Below are 21,603 nucleotides of genomic sequence, written 5' to 3' on the forward strand. Positions count from 1 at the left end.
CATTCAATATAGGAGATATATCCATGTCATCAGGTAACTCAACTTCATAAGCATTACCACTATCAAACTTCTTCAAAATATTACAAGGTCCATACTTCTTCATCTTCAACTTACTATATGTTCCAATAGGAAATCTTTCTTTCTTCAAATGAATCATCACCTCATCACCAACTTAAAAATCATGGCGTCTTCTAGACTAATTAGTATTCTCATTATACTTTTGATTACTTTGTTCCAACCTCAACTTCACTTCCTAATGCAAAGACTCCATAAAATCAGCAAATTCTTGTCCTGCAACACTTCTCTTCTCTTCACCAGCAACATCTCTCAAATCTGATACACCTCTATGATGCATTCCAGTAACAATCGCAAAATGTGTCTTCCATGTACCCCTATTCACAGAATTATTATATGCAAATTCAGCTTGTGCCAATACCATCTCCCAATTACTCGGTTTATCTCCAACTAAACATCTCAACAAATTACCCAAGCTTCTATTCACAACTCCTATCTATCCATCTATTTGTGGATGGAATGTAGAATTAAACTTCAATTTAGTACCCATCTTCTTCCACAAAGTCTTCCAAAAATAACCAACAAACTTACTATCTCTGTCAGAAATAATGCTTCTTGGTAATCCATGCAATCTCACAATCTCTTCAAAGAAAAGTTAAGCAACATGCTCAGCATCTAATGTCTTCTTACATGGTATGAAATGAGCCATCTTAGAAAAATTTTCCACTACAACAAATATAGAATCATACCCCTTCACTATCTTAGGCAATCCAAGAACAAAATCCATACTGATGTTAGTCCAAGGTTTCTCAAGAACAGTAATAGGTGTATACAAACTAGTATTCTAACTCACCCCTTTTGTAACTTGAAAAACTCCACAACTCTTTACAAATTTTTAAACATCCTTATACATTTGAGGCCAATAATACTTTACTTTCAACAAACTCAATGTCGCTAGTACATTTGACCCCATTTTTAGACCAAAATTTTTGACAATCTATTCAAATGGGGTCAAATTGGTAGGAATAGGCAAGGAAAAATGTCATTTTAAAAAAATCCATGCCCGTGTTGGTCAAAATTTTGACCAACATGGGCTTCAATATGTTAAAATGAAAAGTTTTCTATTTTGTGCCCTGATTCATTGTTATGGCAGAAAGACTTGTATGCTTATTTCTGCTTCCATGGCACAGAGTGAAATGGTATCCACGAACAAAATCTGCACCCTCCCTGTATGGATCGTACAAGATATTGAAGAAAAATGGTGTTGAAGGGAAAAGAAAGTTCTTTATGTGCTTATTTATGCTTATTTCTACTTCCATGGCGCAGATTGAAAGGGTATTTTCCATCTAGGGTTCATCCTTTCTGAATCTTGAGTAGTTGTGCTTTGTATGGCTGAATCATTAGGCAATGATGGAATGGTGAGAGGAATCAAAGAAAGAAATGGGAGTTCAAATGAAAACTTCGGCTAAAGAGCATACTTCTGTTAAACCAACTTATAAAGTAGTGGTTACAGAGCAACTATCAACCATACCAAAGTCAGAAAGATTTGAAGGAGAGTTGTGCATTAAGCAAGTGGGTAATGGAGGAGATAGCAGCCGACATGATGATGCCAATGGACATCAAGCAGGAGCTAGAGATGGAGACACAAATATCTACCCTGACAATGGAAAGCGTGGTGAAGGTAACGTCTCATCGAAAAGTGTGATGCTCAACCTTTCTTCAATCCTTATAATCTTTCTTCCTTAAACCATCTTTGTTCTATAATTATGGGGGTTTACAAACACATTATAGGCATATGCATCTCTACCCAGTTATACATAATAGTTACAAACTAATTAATTATCAAATAATATCTAGGTAGTGATAATACCACAAGAGTTGATATAAGAATAATATATGTTGTAAATGATAGCTTGAAAAAAGAGGGGGATGTATATGTCTGTACCAGGTATGTCTTGATTGTCTTTGTTTAGAGTTCAATTAAATATTGCTGCTGAATAGTTCTAACTGTGCTCCTTTATATGGTTGTATAAACTATCTTTTTGTTAAAACTTAAAATGTCTTTTTTTTTCTTTTTCTGTTGTCTGTATATCTTCCTTATTTCCCCCTTTCATCCTCCCTATTCTTGAATGGTGAGCTATATATATTTGTGTGGAGGAGTTAAGGTCACTAATCCCTGCTGGAGTATATGTCTCTTTTGAAGAGACACATCTCTTCTCCTAAATAATTGCTAACCGTTCTGAATGCAAGCAGTCATGTTAATATTCCTCAAGACCATCGATATCTTAAATTTTTTTAATTACTTTCCTAATGTTGTTGTTTTCTCAATTAATTATTGGCAATTAGAAAAGAATATGGCTTCTTGCATCCTGATCGCATATCATTGGTGGTATCATTACGGTCTCATGACACTTAGGCCTTGGTAAAAACAATGAATCTTTTTTAATTCAATGATTAAATTGGACATTTAGATTGTCATTGCATAAATTAGATTTAAAGGTGGGTTTTTTGTTACAACAATTGTCTTGCAGGTGTTTTTGTTAATGTATTCAAAATTGTAGGTGATTTAATGAAGCCATACAATCAGAGTTGTAGACGATTTCATAGTTTGTATTTTCATTGATGTTTATTTAATGTTGTTGTTGTTGATTAGTTTTACATCAGATTTTTAATGATTTCCATTTGCCCTTGTGACTGTCACATTGATGTAATTTCAGTTATGCTTTGCTATCATCATTCAGGTGGTTTGGTTTGAAGAAAAAACTTAATTCTTTTCAAAGTTTTGATGTTTGAAGAATTTTTGAATTGCATTGTATGTGCAAGTGCCTTTGATGATTTATATCAGTTTAATATATTGAGAGGTCATTTCTATTTGCATCATCAAATATATAGATTTATTTATTTCTTTAAATGTCATCATATAAACATCTCTAGATGGCTTTGAACTAACATTTTCAATTAGCATGCACTCCAATTCTTTCTGAACAGTTGGTTTGTGTTCATTATTGAGGGACTTTGACTTTTCCATATGGGCTTGCAAGGGCTTTTTCCATTGGACCCCATGAGAGAGTAGTCAATCTCCATAAGGTTTGCTGCCCCTAGGTCCCTGATTTGACATTGTAGAAAAACAAAATAATTTATGGAAAAACCATGTCAACCAATCATATGCAATATGATGGACCCACAATATTTTTAACACTTGATTTTATGGTTATCCCAAGTGAATAATTTGTTTCTCCAAGAAATTTAGTTTTTCTAAAGGAAGAATTCCCCATGATAATAAATGCACTTACTTACTATTTTCCAAGATTTGCAAGAATTTTGTACAAATTTTTATTGAAATATACAAATATTCATCAAAAAATAATTTGTTTTAAAAAATAAAATAAAAAATTCACCAAGAAAATTAATTTAATTTGCAAAGATTTGCTAGCTTTTATAAAAGAAAGTTGGGGGCCTCTTTTTGAAGCTGTCACAAATCTCTAGTTAGTTTGATAATTTACATTTGGAGAGTTTGAATCTCCAAAGTTCATACATGAACTTAAAAATTATCACCAAAAAGATCATATACATACTTCTTCATGCTCAATATAACCCGTCTGCCTCACATCGTAAAGTTTAAAAGAAACTGCATGTGAAATCCCAGAGAAAATTGTCTTGTCAATTTTATAAACATAAGTTGCTTTTTCATTTTTGAAATGGTGCAACATATGAAAGTATGGAGTAAGGGATGAATGACATAGAAAATGAAACATCTTTCTATACTTACAGTTAATCTTAACCTCTTGGGATGCATCTGGATGGAAAATGTTGAGACCATGAACAAATTCTCCAAATTCAATGACTCCATTGCGATTTTTATCAAATAGATTAAAGATCTATTTAGTAATGCCATAAACATTCCTCAAATGAGCACTAGTCATGAAGCAATTGAAGTAGCAACCAGAATGGTTACAATATAATTTTGTCAAATAAAACAATATTTTTAGCTGACTGCAACTACATATGCATAGAATAATACATGGGATAAATAATAGCCATATTCTGGTATTTAACACATCATCTATTCTTAGTTAAACTCGAATCTCATAGAGCTGAATCGATAAACAAAACACACAATGAATTTCCTCAAATTATTATGAATGTCAAATCATTTTAGAGGTGCAATGGACATATGCAATTAGTCATTACTGTCTAATATCAAACTGTAGATATAGACAACCTATGCTCAAATAGAGCTACACTAAGGAGCACCATAATAACTTAAGAATAGACATCAAGCCTCAGATGCCACAATTATTGAGAGAAGGGATTGGTTAACAAAAGAGAAGAGAATTTCCAATGTAAAAATATTGAATGGGGTCATATCTATGCATCACACTTTATTGTTCTAAATCAGTGGACAAAAAGCATCCACCTAAATTTTTCAAAGCTGGTAGATATTGAAGAGTCCCAACTATATAAATCTAAAATGATCTCTAGTGTTATTCCTTAAGTTTATAAGAAAGTGCTTGATCATAACCAAATCAACAAACAATAAAGGGTACTTGTAATGATCTTTTCTGGAATTGACACAATATTTTAGATTTTCTACCTAGAGGAATTTCAACAAAAAGTTGATGTGCAACCCAAATATCAATTACTATTGCCACTGTAACCTTACTATGCTAACTATTAACAGACTTTCAAGAAATACTTGGATCTCAATGTCAAGGAAAATAACTGAACACCACTATAATATTCTCCAGCTAAATAAATCAGATATTGAGTACTTCGACTGGCAAAAATTTTATCAAATAGTTGTCTTGTAAACAAAGAGCTTAAGCAAAGCCACTAAGGTCATGCCACTGCAACACTCTCCTTATACTTCATTACAAAAATGGTTTCATTAATCAAGCATTTTAACAAATAGATGATATGCACCCGACTGCTGTAAGTTAAAGGCAATATTGTAGTACAGATTTAACTGGAGTTTCACAGCATAGAATGGCCGCTCAACAATAGATTTTAGTTATATTGAAACTCACTTTACTGTTGCAAATGAATACAATGATTGCAATACAAACAAGCTAAGAAATACTATCAAACATTACATATATACTAGCCAAGGAATGACTACACTTTAGGAGATTGCAAATGCATACATGCCTGTTGTATGCTTTTTTAAGTGTGTTCATGGACATTTAATTTTGATCACTAAGTTTTCTGTCATGTCTCACTGTTTTTCAAAAGTACTTGAATTGTACCTTCTAAAATCTCCCAAAACATGGAGCGAATGTCATTGTATGTTGGGCACTCCATGATAAATGCCACTTTGTCTCTACCACTCCTATGTTGAAAAATATTGTCTCCTTTCATTCTTGCTCAGGCACCTACCTATTTCACTCCTTAAATGATGAGAAATTGTCCTAAACTGCATTATGGGCACTTTAGCTCTCCATTCGATATTTTCTCCTTAATATATGCTTTCTATTTGTGATCTTTGAGGGTTTGAATTCTTTGATATAATTTTTGTAAGAATTTGGCTTAGGCCAGCATTCACCCAAGAACTGAAGAACTCAACACAAGCACACAGTAGACCAAAATAGACAAAGTATGATCAGAATGACGATATTCATTCAATAACTGGATGAGAGGACACTAGGAGTGCCTGAATATAAAGGCCTCAAGAGAGCTTCTAGAATGCATAGAAGTTAGCATCATGATATGTCATACAACCACGCACATGTCCACCAGATATGGCTTATCCTCCATTGAGCATGAGATTAAGTGCAATGATGTGAGGATAAACCTACAATGGTGTAGCATGCAAATCAGTGATGTAGACAACATGTGCTAAATGAGGAGTGCAGATAACTGTGTTGTCATCATGAAAACTCAGTGAATGATGCATACTCCTATGTTGTAGACACCATGTACATAATTAGAGTTGTGTAACTCAATGAGAGTACACAAACTCCTAAGTGTCTCACCTAAAATAATAATTAAATAATGCATTAACCTAAGTAAACTTAAGTAAGTGTAATAAGTAAATAGTTATTTACACCAGCACCCCCCCTTAAATGCAAATTAGGGGAATGCCCTTAAGCTTACGAAATCTAGGATGAAATGCAGGATGGGTCTCGGCTACAAGGCCATGTTAGGTACCCATGTACATAATGATATGCAATCTCCCATAAAGCAGGGAAAGAGGGAAAACCACATGGGAAAAACCCTCCCCCAAAAAGAGAGATAAATAGGTATGCATGGATGGATGGAGTAATCAAGACCCCCCCATTACGACATACATCCAGTATATACATAAGAGAATGATGAGAAGAGGAAGAGAGACATGATGGGCTCCCCCTGCTGCCCCCCCCAAAGAAGAATGTTGAACAGTGACTGCTTCGATGAAGAAGTTGATCCAAGACTGCAGAATGGTGTTCCTCCCCTTAGGAAGAAACAATGCCAAGGGTACAAATGAGATGCTTCCGTTGTGCATGGAAAGAATCCCATGGATAAGTGATGTCTTTGAAACCTACTCAACTAGCTGAACAACCTATCCCAAAGAGTTGTCTATCTGCAACTGATGAAGAACCTTGCAACAACTGCTGATCACAAGTATCCACAATCACTTCAACCTCTGAGGATCGATCATGTAGAGAATGAACAACAAAGTCAGATGGAACCCTCATAACAACTAAAGAAGGTAATTTTGCATCAAGAAGAAGAGGTAGATCATCAATACTATCCCCCAAATCTATCACTAGACCTGTATCTAGAAGATTGAATGTACCCTGTTGTTTTGGACCTATCACTATGGCTATGTATGTATGTGGACTAAATTGATGAAGTAACCTCTCACTGTAATTGTTGATAGAACCCCACATGTCTAAATCTGTTGAAGCGCTATCGCTAAAATCACTATCAGTTTCCACACTGTATGATGAGCGAAGAGGAGTAGAGGATAAGCTTGGTGAACTTTCCTCAAAATGTACATCCTTCTCCACAAATATCTAATGTGTCTCAGGATCTAGAAGTTTGTATGCCTTCACATTGTCTTCATAACCAATAAAAGTACTAGGCCGAGATGACTATGCCTTGCATCCCTTGGAAGATCTATTTGCCCATGCAAGACAACTGAAGACTCTGAAGTGTGTCACAATAGGTTTTCTACCGCACCATCCCTCAAAAAAAAATTTGCCATCTAAGGTTGGATGAGGAGAACGATTAAGAATGTGAGTGGCACTTGAGATTGCTTTGACTTCTAATGATGGATCTAGAGACTTGGCATGAATCATGCAACTTTCCATAGACTTAAGAGTTCGGATCCTCAAAGCTGCAACATCTATCTTATGCGAACTGAATGCTGAAGGAGTCTAAAGATCAATTCCCTCATATCTACAAAAGTCTTTAAGTCATTTTTTCACATCCATGTTTCCATTATCCATTCGGAGTACTTTGATGGCTTTCTTAGATTTTAGTTCTACATGAGTCTTGAAGTCTAGAAACTTGTCCAACACTTCATTCTTGTTATGCATAAAGTAGACCCAAGTGAACCTTGAAAAGTCATCAAAAAATGTAAGTATGTAGTGAACCCTAGCTAAATGGAAAAGGACCTACTAATACCATGTGAACCATCTAAAGAACACTAGTTTCTCTTGAAGACTTCCCTCTCTGTAACTTCCCTTTTAGATGCATATCCACTAAATCTGTTGAACACTCACCCCTAGAAAAGTTGATTTAAGGTAGACTTTTCACCATGTGGTATGTGCAAAGTTTCTGAAGATAGTGGTAGTCAAGATGACCATACCACTCATGCCATAATTGCATGTTTGAATTTGATTGAGATAAAAAAGCCTTTGAAGGAGACTTGGGCACAAAATGAGAGAAAGAGTAAAACCTCTTGTGATCATTCACTTTCCCCACTGCAACCAAGGAATCATCTTTGAGATTGTGCACTTGAACTGAGTCTAGAAGGAATTCAAATCTATGTCCATCTAAAAGGTGAGTGATTTGGTAGATTGATAGGAGATTTGAACTTAGATTTGGAACATAGACTACCTCTTGAAACTCTCCATTTTCTATCTCCACATTTCCTTTTCCTTCAACTTCCATTTTGTTATCATTTCCCATGAAGATGTGCGGTACCTTGGACTACTTCATTGAAGAAAAATCCTCCTTTGAAGAACCCATATGATATGAGGCACCTAAGTCAAAGATCCATTCCTTTGAAGCGTTTGCATTTGCCATGAATGCTTGCCCTTTGCCCTTAGAATCTGAAGATGACCCTTTCTCCTTATAAGCATTAGGCAGTGGAACATTATGTTTCTTCATGATGTTGGTCAATTCATCAATCCTTTTAAGATAACACTCATGCTCTTCATGATCCGTTTTCTTGCAATAAGTGCACTTCTTCTTCTCCTTATTGTTGTCCCCTTTATTGTTGTTGTTCAAGGACTTGCTTTGTTGATTGGATTGTGGTGTTGTCTTTTCTGCATCCTCATATTTCTCTTTCTTCCACTTCTTCTTACCCTTTCTTTTATTCGAAGATTGTCCAACTAAATTTTGAGAACCCTCATTATTGGCCACCAATGCTTTGGACTGAGGTGTTTTGAGAATCCCCATTGATTTCAACTTCTTTTCTTCATCATCCAACAGTTTAGAATATTCATCAAAATAGAGAGACTTATTTCAATTTTGGTCGTGACTTAATAAAAGAGCTATGGCAGAACAGTGATAAAAAATATGTTTTGCGGATACCTTCCCATCTTAAAATCTATGAAATGTAACGTATATATATTTCTGAATCATTTTGTATGTGCATTTTTAGCATCAAAGTTTTGCATCATATTTTAAGATTCAATAGAAGTTTCAAATCATACTCATGATTCATCTTCAGATTTAATGAGAATGAGAACTTATCATGAAGTATTGATTCCAACCATCGATGTTTTAATTATGTCTTGATGTTTTTAATTGACCAGAATAGGGTTTTGTTTAGGGTTTTTTATTTATGGCTAAACACTTGAATTGATCTCCTATGTAGGCAAGTCTTCAAACAAAGTGGGTATAGTTTTGGGTATTCTTGGGGGCTTCTTGTTGATTTTATTGCTATAACTATTTGGATTCAGAAGAAGATTCAAGTCTGCGGCATTAAGGAAAGGTACTTTTGAGGTGATTATTTTTTAGTAAATCGTTCTTTCAAATGTCAACAAAAATTCTAGCTAGTTGATTATATAAGAGCTACTCACTCAAAAAGGAAATAAGGGAGAAAAAATTCTATTTATTTTTTCTTGTAAAATAAAATCTTCTCTATAAAAAATGTGTAATATTTTTCCCATGCATCAATCAGGAGAGAATCCTGATACAGAGGTGTACTCTGCTATTGGGAAGGAGCATGGAATTTTTCTCAACTTGGAAAATATAAAGGCTCCAACTAGAAATTTTCATGATGATAACAAGCTTGGAGAAGGGGGATTTGGCTCTGTTTACAAGGTAAGATAACTCTAACCACATTAAATATGCTATTAAATTGAACCAGGTTACTTCTTCATTCTCCACTGAACAACAATCTACAGACTATTTCATAGAGAATGAAAGGGTGGGAATATGTCCTAAAGTCACACAAAATAGGCATTTTAATTTTGAATTTTAGGACTTTCATATATTATTAGAATACACTCTTGTACAATTGCTTGAAGTATAAATTCTCAAATGTTCATCGGTATATGTTCTGCGGATACCTTCCCATACAAAATAATTTAGAACATTGATAGTTATGAGAGCTCCCCTACCAGTGTGTATGTGACACAGAGCCAAATTGGACATCTTTGTTCGAATAGACTGCTGAAAGCTATATCAACAGCTTGCAAGGAGAGTCATATTTGGACATCAATGTAAAATACCAACACAATGTACAGAAACATATGTAAATTCATCCATTATTGACCATGAAGGTTTTGATTCAGTGAAAAATATACCTTCTTTTTAGTAATCAAATTCTCAACTTCAACGAGTGACAAGTTGACAAGCTCTAAAATCTCTGGTAGCCAAGTTAGCTTTAGCTTTGTTTTTTTTATTGATCCTTCAAGATGGAGCATGCCATGAAGCTGTACAATAATAGCCTTTGAGTCCTTCTCAATATTTTTTATTATGGCATTGCCCGAATCCATCAGTGTTACCTCTTCACCTTCTGAGACAAGAGCAGCATCAGCACTCTTCAACCAAATGTGTTTTGTGTAAGTAGTTTCTTTCTTGCCAGCACCTTCATACTTTTTATGCCTAGCCAGAATTTTGACAAAAGGTTCTTCAGGCCCATTTGTTAAGTATAGAAGAACACAATTTTCAAAAGAGTAGTGTGTCTAGGATAGATAGGGTCAATGATTTTTTTATTCATTATCCAAAGTTTTTCCCACTCCATTAGATTTAGATTTTTTGATTTTTTGATGCTCCTTGAAACAAAAGTGCCAAAGAAAACTTAGATTTATAATTTTAATTGGTATAGGTTATAAGAATTTGTATGGAAACTATAGAAAATTAAGTGAAAAAAAAGGTGTTCCAAAGAAAAAGTCCAACATTTAAACTTGTGATAGAATAAATTGCTTTAAGGCCTCTACTGTCAATCCCCTTTGCAATGTTCCTTGCACTGTTGGGAAGCGAGGATCGTCCCAACCCTCCACTTTTTCATTATCTACAAACCACTGTAGTTTTTTCTTGCTCTAGAGAGTATAAAAAAAATTCAAATGGCTAAAATCCCACACATGCACTTTCCACAAACCCATGTCTTCTAAGCCCTATAATATTGTTCATTACGATCATGGTACTCACTTGACCGGAGAGCATGTGTCACACCTTCAATGCTATCCACATATGGGCATGCAAAATCATATGTTGGATATATCTTGTATTTAGATCCAACATGGTGATGGCAGACCGGATTGTATCTATAATAAATAGGATCTTGCAATGTTTTGTTAACATCTTGCATGTTTAGCTTACCTCTTAGACAACATTGCATCCCCCTCTCAGAAGCAGCAATCATTTCTTTCCATAGACACATATTTTGCTCCATAGAGTTATTCCTATTGATGGACTCAATTCCATCCATTCTCTCTTTCTGCATCTGCTCTTGAGTTGTGTCATCCACCAATCTAGGTTGGATAAGAAAACTTTTAAATGAGTTGTGTTAATATAATTTTTTAAGGATTGGTTACAACCAAAGTCATAAGGTTTTTGACATTGGTGGAACCATAGTACACTGTTAATTAAATGGTAACATATTCTACATAAAGGTGAGTTTGTTATTTGGAGTCCCCTGGTTGCTTTCTCAAACTAATCAACCTTGATCTGATAAGTATTTCTGCTTGTAAACTATAGTATTAGAATTTTGATGTGGAATTCCTTCTGCATGCAAGCTCATTTGGGGAAGTTTTTCGAGGCATATGGAAAGGAACAGAAGTTGTAATCAAGATTTTACTGGAGCAAGACTTGACAAAGGATAACATGGAAGATTTTTGCAATGAAATATCACTTTTAAGGTAGCTACATAACATTCTATTCAAAATACTATAATCATCATTAATTTCTCCTGCTATCTCAAATTACTTTAAATAAAGAGGTTGGTAGAACTTTTCTTTCTCATACATTTTCTATTTTGTTCTATATGCATCTTGTCCAGCCACTTGCGACATCCAAATGGTACTTTCCAACTCCCTGTCTATAGCTTGAAGTTATTGTTCTGAAAATTTAAAGTAGGGTGAAGTTTTCTTCTAAAGTTCTCAAAAATTATATACAATTTTATGTTGTGTTTATCATATAATTTGATGCTTTGGTTTGGATATCTTGTATGTGTAAATAGTACAATGCCTATGAGCTTGTTTACAACTCATGCAATGGTCACATCACAATTTGTGTGAAATTGCTTGTATTTTTGGCCTTAAAATACCCTAGATGGTTTGTATTCACCAAAATGCTAGTATTGAAACCATGCAAGTGCAATCAATATCATTGCCCAAGCTGTTTGCATCCAAACAGTGCTATGCAAGGAATAATGATGCATTTTTGTTGAAGCAATACACACAAATTTGCTCCAAAAATCACCACTTTACCTTTAGAGTTCAAAATGCATGGTATAAAGTCATATAGGCATGCTTTTTGAAGCACTTTGCATTTGTTTTTGTATGTAAAATTGACACTTAGTATTCTTAGTTACTAAGGCGGGGTTTTAAATGAGAAACACGCATGTATATGCATTCAAAATCGACACTTTGGAGTCTTTTATAACTAAAGTTGATAATGATGTTCTTTTCAAAACAATTTGCATGTGTAAACACATCTAAAAAGTGCCACAATAACTTAACACTTGCTTTTTAGGAGGTTTTACATATGGTTTTTATTTTACACATGTTTAATATATGCAAGTTTATAATACACAAACAATGTGCTCTATTAGCATTCAATTGATGGATCAAGGGTTTGTGTGATATGCATGTATAGAGATTGTTAACGATATCTATAGTTGGCCAAAAGTTAGCGGAGTACTGATTCACCCCCAAGTATTCCCTATTTCTAACAATGACTATTTATGGTCTAATATTCAATCCTTATTTTGAATGTGCTATATGTTGAAAATGTGGAAATTAGTGATCCAAATCTGATAGAAATTATGGACACAAGCACACTTGTAGCTTGAATTTACTTAACATCAATGTATGCACATCCATGTATCTTTCCTATTGCATATCCATGTATCATCCTCTACCATTTTAGTTTAGCTAATCTCTAGTGAAGAGAGGCAATACTCTCATCGTGAAAGCCTATGCCATCAATGAAGGAATCTAGTACACAAAATACTATTAAGGTTTTGAGAGATGATAGTGGAGGTTCCTGAAACACCGTACTGGGAAAAATGTGGCCCTGCCAAACTTCCTAGCTAGAATGGTAACTGTGTTCTATATAAAGATGGTTAGCTTGAGAAAAATTCATTTTCTTTTAGAATATGTACACAAAAGGCTCTAATTTCTCAGGAGAACAACATTTACCTCTAGGTTCATGGTAGTGCATTGAGCATCTAATATTTTAAAAGCCTGTTGTTACCAATAATGCCTAAGGTGTAGTTTATGGTCATCTTTCATTCGAGAGCTAAAAATAATTTTATTTTCTAAGGATTTTTTCTTTTCAAATATATCATGCCTATATATTAAGTAGTGATCTATAGCTTTCAACTCTGTAGAAATCCCCTAGTAAGTTTGTCAGGGTTAGGCTTCCACTTCCAAAGTAGATTGCGGAGTACAAATTTGGATCCTAGAATGGCAATGGGGTTTTACATAAAGATGCTCATGCCCAATTATTTTGATGGCTCAAGCTTTGTAAAGCCTGATTAGGAAAATATAGGAAGCCATTGGGCTCTGCTAACATGTCCATTATGGCTAAAGAGTACTTCATGATCTTCTTCGCTTGAAAAAGATTTTGTTTTTCAAAGAGGAGTTAGTTGTGTCAGAAGTTTCCTTTGTTTTTTCTTTTTTTCATTTGTTGATTGAGGGTCTCTGTTAAAAAATGAGTTGATTGTTGTTTAGATTCCTTGTTAATTTTTCTTCCATAAACATCTTGATAGAATTTTTTGAATCTTTATATCTTGAGGTAACTTTGCTTTTGGTCTTTTTAAAATATGGTTCTTGAAATTTGTTTCCGGTTCACATTTTGATATTTTGAGTTCGATTTCACTGTTATTCTGACAAGATCTTAATAGTATGAATTAGATAGTTGTTCAGTAGTTTTTCACCCATTATCCTCTCAGCATAGCCTATGAATTTGAGATGGAAGTGGGTATATGGTAAGTACATAGGTGTACTATTCAACAAGGTTTATTATTCTTGGTAATAGATGTCAAAAGGCCTTTTCTTGTTACTGAAGTCGAATGGTTGGGAATGAGCTCAGTAGAGGTCAAATATCACATATGAGGCCCTCAATGCAATAAGGGATGAGGCTAGGATCATGCCCTAGGCAACTTTGGCAGAATGGGTACTTTTCAATCCTTTACTCTTAGGCCCTTAGTCTAAAAGGTAAACTTTTGTGAAATGGGTACATTTGAATCCTTAACTCTTAGGCTCTAAAGCTTAAAAGGAAAATGTTGGCAAAATTGCTTTTGTTCAATCTCTTACTCTTAGCTGAAGAGATTATCTTAGACTTGTGCTTCTGAATGAGGTTGCAAAAATGACTTGGCTATGGAAAGCCCTCTATTAAGAAAACCAAAAATGGTAATAGATGGAAAGTAACCATGCACTTGAAAATTTACTATCAACTTTTGCCTCACACTTTGTAATCTATCATTATGAAAATATTGTGATAAAAAGGTTGCCAAAAAAAGCCATATGTATACACAAGATGCTAAATGAGTGGTGGAACCACAGAAACCTAAGAAAATAGATGATAACCAATTGAGGAAGAGTGGGAATATAAAATATGTTAAAAGAATGGTAAATTTTGTAAAAAATGTTATGAAGCGGATATGAAGAGAAGAAATCATTTATTGTGCATGTATACTGAACTAAAATGAGAAATCATCTATATCTCCATCATGTAATCTCAGTCTTTATATCCATTTTGTAATCTCAATCTTGTTAGTTTATGTTTCCGTTATTTATTTTTACATTTTGTTCCAGTGTATTATTTACAACATAGCAATCTCCTTATTATTTCCCCACCATATCATGTTTTAGTATTTTACCACTTTTCTTGTTCTTTGATTTTTCTTTTTATAGTCTCCTATTCTCTTTTAATCGGTTATCATTTATTTGCTTTGGTTTTTCTGCCCCCTTTATCATTTTGCCTCTTCATTGATGCTAATGCCAAGTATTTTTGTCAATGGGACCTTATCCCTCCATTGAAGCTAATGCCCAATTTTTTTGTCAAGGAACATTACTATTACTGTCAATCATCAATAGTTGAAAATGGACTTTGTATGAACCACAAGATTTGCATTGAAAGAAGCTCTTGAGAATGACAACACACTTCCAATTTTACTATCAAAATTTTAGATCACGCTCATTGATGATAATGCCAGATTTTTTGTCAATAGAACCTTGCCCCTCCAATGCCACTCACAAAAAGTTTGTCTGCCAATATTGCTTCCCAGGTCATTCCTTTTTTTTTTAGTAGCTGATGCCCTTGGCTATCTTTTCGAACATGCTCTCTCTTCCAAACCTGTCCATCGTATCTCATTGCTTGGTAATGCTACAGTGCCTAATTCCCAATGTTCTGATTACAACACATTTATTTAAAATTTAGCTGATGAATTAATACATACCTTAGATATTTGACAATATTTCTGCACTATCTCAGGATCCAAGCTTGCAATTCATTAAACTGAACTTATTATGATCTGCCCTAACTCACATCCCCATTGGATACCTTGAAATGCTGTGTAAGCATGGCCTGATTACCAGATAGCTTGGTATACCCTTTGTTATTAGAGTCTCTCATGAAGATTTTTGGAAATGATTCATGACCAAGTTCAGAGGAAAACTTGTGAGCTAGACTTTGATTTCTTTCCATGACTGGCTACATCCAAGTCACCAGTAAAATTCTTTTTGCCAGCCATGTCCACATTTCATCATTTTGATTGCCCTCCAAAAATTGCTACAATGAATGGACTTAATTGTTTAGGTATTTTATTCAGGCCAAAGGGGGCAAGAAGAAAGGTCATCCCCCTACTTCTTGGCTTCATTGTATCCAACTAAAGAACAGAGGTGGTATGGGGATTTACTAATTCATACACACAAGGGATTCCAAGATACAAAGGGAGTAGGCTTTAGAGGATTAAAGAGGTAAGATCATCCTTCTATTTTTGCATGTTGTAGTTTTTTTTCTAAGAAATAAAATTTCTTAGTAGAAAATTATTACTTGAAGACTCAAAGATACAATTTGAAATATCTATCGTGTCCATCTTCAAACCATTTATTTTAGTATTACATAATATTCTACACTAAACTCTTGATTTCATATACAATTCCAACTTGAAGTAGATGATCTGGTGGTACCTTCCAGGTAGAAATAGTGGATTGATAGTTCTCATGAAGAAAATGATATTCATAAATAAGTATTCCTGAAAAAAATATCTTCGTATTGGCAATCTTAGTATGGTCTTTCCCAAGACATGTACAACCCTGACATTGTTTACCAAATCAAGTTGTTGCAGCTCCTCATATTCAACATTATTTGTTGCAATTGGATTTTTGAGATGATCATTTGCACCTTCCTTATGTTCTTCATTTATGATATGATATTTTATGCTCTTGATAACATGGGTTAGAAACTTCTCCCTTTCCATGCTTGGAGCCACATCATTGTAACTATAATGTGCTAAAAAATTATTATAGGTGAGAGCATAAAACTAACTTTACTTGTACTAGTAGAAGAATTGCAATAGATATTCTAACAAAAATATTCTTTCTTAGATTGCCTACCTTTGACTAGATTCCTTGAAAAGTTGACAAAACTGATATTACAGGAGTTAATGCTCCATAGGTATATGTGTGCTTCCTTAAGTATTAAAAGATAAGAAGAATATATTGGAAGTGTTTATAAAGTAATAGTAGAAATAGAGGAAAACACATAAGGATGACCAATAACAATAGAAAATTTCATTCATCTCCCTTGTTTCCATGGTAGGAATAATATGATATAATATCTTCAGTCAGTAGAGAAACTCAAAGGAATAATGGAATATACAAATAATACTCAAATATGTCAGAGATGTGGATATATGAGACCAAAGAGATTTTCTATTATTAAATCTTCAAGTTTCAATGGCCAGTGATGCTATGAAGTATTTCAAAAATATGATTAAAAGGTTGAGACTACAACTGGAGAAACATGGAAAGATATGATGTATATGTTTTAGTACTGGAAGTAGTAGATGTAGTCGCGCTATAGATTCTACAATAAAGATGGAACAAATAAGAGTATGATTTTGTATTGATTTCCTATTTTGGTTTATGTTGCATCTTGGAAGCATTTTCCTTGTCAAAACCTCAAAGATCTTCCTAGGTGGTCAAAGGTGGTGAAACAACAAAAACATGGAAAAAAACATAGAGATAGGTAGAATATGATTGGAGAAGTCTTAAACATGCATTTTACATCCATTTGTGCCAAGGAATCCAAAAATTGTCATGAAGATGTCAACTTTGCAAAAATTGAAAAATTGCAATGTTGCAACTTTATGCAACTTGGTGGGCTTTCATATAAAAATTATCTCTACCCTTCTAAAAGTTGGAATGATCACTAAAAAATATATAAGCCTTTTCAAAAGGTAGTTGTACGGGTTGGAAGCAAGTTATTGCACAAGATTGAATGCCAAAGCTGAGTTTTTGACAAATTTCTTGATGTTTGTAACCTTCAATCATGTGAACAGTCATTAGTTCTGAAATTTCTTTGTAAATTGGGGTTAGTAATATGTTAGCTTTGTTTTGCATAGGTTTTGATTGCATTTTATTGAGCCTCATATGTATTTTTTTCAATGTCATCGAATGCTACCAGTTTTCCTTCATAACTTGGCAGTTTTTACAAAATATGGTCTATCTCTATTTTCAACAGCTAAAAATTGATGAAACCTTGGGGAAAAGAAGTAGACTTGTTTTACTTTACAATACAAAAGGTTGGAGCTAAAAAAATTCAGTTTGTGAATTTTACCAACAAGCCCTAGGCAGGTTGACAGTGAATCTGGCTAGAAATGAATGGCAAAATAAGCCTGGTAAATGCATAGGAAGGAAGATTGTGACATGGTTTCTTTTGGAGATGAAAGAGCAACAAATGGAGGCCCATACACAATGACTTTATCCCTAAGATGTTTTCTAAAGAAAAAGTTTGTGGTAAATATTGTCCATAATTACTAGGAGACATAAGGATACTAGTATTGATATGAGGATTGAAGTGTAAACCAAATTAGGGTTTGTAATTAAATGATTAAGGAGACAACTATTTTATTTGTAAATGAAATCATTAGAAATTGTAGGTACAAAAGATGGAGTTTCCTCTCATCTATGATTCCATCACATTTCATTGCACACACTATTTGCATGATGTGTTTTCTAATATTAAATAAGGATCCAATTATTTTCGTAAATAAATTTCTATAACCATACACTTGGATACATTAGATCTCACCAATAATTTGGTCAAGGTTATATTTGAATCGATGATACCTTCTCTCATAAGGATCATGATTTAACTATAGGTTACTGTGCCCTAGATTGCACTTGGTATGGCAGGTTTCCGTAGAGAGTCCTTTTTGCACCATCTTGCATTGCTATGCTATAGAATCTAGACATTACCTTTTCTCCAAAAAGCACACAAGCACATTTTTCATTCATTTGAATATTGAATATTTGAGAAAAGCTTGCACAATAAAGCTAAAAAAATGCTCAACAATATGAGATAGTTGGAAAGAAAAGTTTTTTTAGCAGTTTAACAGCAGCATTTTCAATTTTTAGGGTCTGGTATCTAAACAATGTAAATGAGAGGAAACTTAAATACAAATGCACACCAACCATTGATTAAGTTTTCAAACTACATCTCCAAGCAGTCATCAGTGAATTCGACCTGTTTCGTTTACATCTGGCAAATATGAAAAGAACCAGAAAATTGATTTTTTTGCAAATTTGTGGTGCTATTTACCATGAGATAAATTGGAAAAATTTGTTGATTCCCATTGAGAAAAATGTGAATTTCTTCCGCTGATTTGATCCATGAGTCCCTGGCAGGAAAAATCACACCTCCAGCAAGAAATTTATGTGTCTGTAAACTATGGAGCTAAATTGATATAGCTCTGTTCAAACAATCTTAGCTTCTAATCTAAACTTTTGTTCTGTACTCAATAAACTGGCTGTGTGGTAGCACATTTTCTGATTAGCACTCATAGCTTTTACCAGCAGATCATTAGATGTGCTGATAATTTATTTTGAGTATTTCATTAAATTTTATATTAGTTTTTTGCTAGTGTCTTGTTGAAGAATATGGCTTATCCTATTTTGTCAGAGATAATTACAAGAAAGGACTGATTAAGAAATAATTGTGTACAATAGATTGAATTACCATTTTGGTCTTTGATTGCGCTATGATTCCAATCATTGATCAAGAATATTTCTTACATTCATGCTAGTGATTAAGATTTTTTTGTCATATATTTGGAACCTAAATGGTAATAGTACTAAATGAATGTTTAATTTTACTATTTAATAGGTATAAACATGGTATCTGTCTGAATGGAGCTGATTGTCGATATAGGCACCAAAAGATGCCTCATCCACCTCCTCCTGTAGAAGAAGTTTTCCAAAAACTTCAGCAGTGGGCGACAGTGACAAATGGTTCCTACCCAAACAGATATCCTCAGCACAGGCAAAAAAATTATTATCATCAAGCAAAAAAGGCTTAGCCCTCACCTAGTGTTTCTCAAAGACTTCTAGGAAGTTCACCTTCAGGTGACAAGCCCAAGAATCATAAGCAGAAAAGGTCACAATGTGTACCATAGTATCAAACAAATTAGAGTCAAGGCCAGCCAGTGAACCCTTCAACAAATGGATTCTCAAATCAACCAAATGTTGTATCTGTTGCGTTGCCACTACCACAAGGAATTTCTAGGTTTGTTGAAATGGCTCAGTGCATGGCTGTTCTTCTATGGGACTATTGTATTGCACTTTAATTCCTAAGTTTGTGATGTATCCATACTTAATTTTTTGTTGCCTTTCCTCAAGTGATGTTGGGGGTGTGCCATTGGAATTGGTTGTTAGAATTATATTGGTGCTCGGTGTATACATTTCAGCTTCAGAAGTTCTTATATGTACCAATTTCATTTTATGTGCTTCATTTAAATGTACATGGATACCAATCAATACGAAGATATTGTAAATTTTGTTGTTGGAGCATTATAAGCTTTTCCTTTTAAATAATAGTTATACAGCTACTGAATCTGATGTCTGTGAAACTTTTGAGTAATTTAGTCTGTTCTAGGAAGTTTTATTATCAGAGCGACAGAGTTGATTGCAACTCATTCTACCATATTGAGAATAAGTGTGGGCATTAGGTTCTTTTTTTTGTAACACGTAAGCTTGCCTTTAGTCTGGAGAGATTTCCATTCTATATACATTTGATCACATTATTACATTGAATTTCCTTTTGCTAATTGGGCAGTGTGGGTGGTGAAAAATCATTCTGCTTTTAGAAGCTCTCATATAATTCTCTTAAATATTGGTTATTTTGAGGCAACATTAATTATTGTTTTTGATTAAAGACTATATTGATTATTGTTATTGTACTCACCTAAAAATGGTCATCTAGACTATTAGCCCCCTTCTCAGCATTTTGGCTAAATTAATTTAATCATTTACCTAGACCAAATTTCTAATAATCAATTTATTTGATTATAACCTATAGTTTGACTATGCTATCCTAAGTTCATTATTTGATTAAAAGAACATGTCCCCTTTTAATTAAATAAAAGACCCCATTCTTCTAACCCACTTAAAGTGCACACATAAAGTCCTTTTTCTATTTTGCAATTAAAAGAAAAGGCTTTGTGACTTTTGTCTTATATGACAAGTCAACTTATATTCTATTGGTTTACTTGTGTGTGCACATGGATCACTCCTATTTTTCGAATTCAACCATTGATCATCCACCATCTTCATCTTGATCTCCACCGTCCGTACATCTTTAAAAGGGAGAGAGCTTTCCCCCTCAAAGCATCCATCCTCATTTGAATATTGTTATGCTACAGGTTTTCTAACAAGTTTTTTTGGAGCTTTGCGGAGAACTTCTCATTTCTTGTCTCATTCTATCATTCCATCACATTAGCATAAGATCATATGGCATTCTTAGCATAGTTGCATTTTAGTTTAACTTTGATTTCTTGCAATAATCTCACATAGTTTAAATATTTGGTTTTGTAACAATCTCATACATGCTTAGTATAGATACATTTTGCATTATCATCTTAGCTTAGTTTCCATACTTGCATTGCATTCTTGAGGGATTCCTTGAAGATATTTGCACTCTTGCTCTTGTCTCAAAGAACCTCTCGTTGCATGGTTTACTAGCAAGGAGTACATTTCTAAGGCTTGGTTGAGAGCCTTCATGCTGAAATACTAACTCTTTGCACTCCGTGGATAGGGAGCTCTAAGTCGGCATCCAAGCATTCCAACTCATGGAATCGTTTGGATTGAATAGTTTAGAGTGGGACACTTTCGAGTGTACATTTTTGGCGCCCACCGTGGGGCTTGAATCAAGTTCTAGCTCCATTTTCTTTCATTTCTTATCTCTGGTTTTTTACAGCAGCATATTGGATCTAATCAAGTACTTTTTTAGAATTATCACTTTGGTTTTAAGGCCAACCCATAAGTAGATTGGTTTGAAGGCCAAAAATCTAGTTGGTTTAAAGATTTGATCATATCTTTTAAACCGCTTGAATTTTGGTTCTAAATTTCTTTTTGCAAGTTGGGTATGTATTCAAAATGTTTCAGTCCAATTTTTAGAGCATTTTGATGTGATTTGCGAAAGTTATGATATTTTCTTATTTTTTCATAAAAAGTCGTTTCTTGTCGCACATCAGCATTT

Source organism: Cupressus sempervirens, chromosome 7 (assembly GCF_028749045.1).
Source record: "Cupressus sempervirens isolate cs-2001-9-10 chromosome 7, ASM2874904v1, whole genome shotgun sequence".
Lineage (NCBI taxonomy): Eukaryota > Viridiplantae > Streptophyta > Pinopsida > Cupressales > Cupressaceae > Cupressus > Cupressus sempervirens.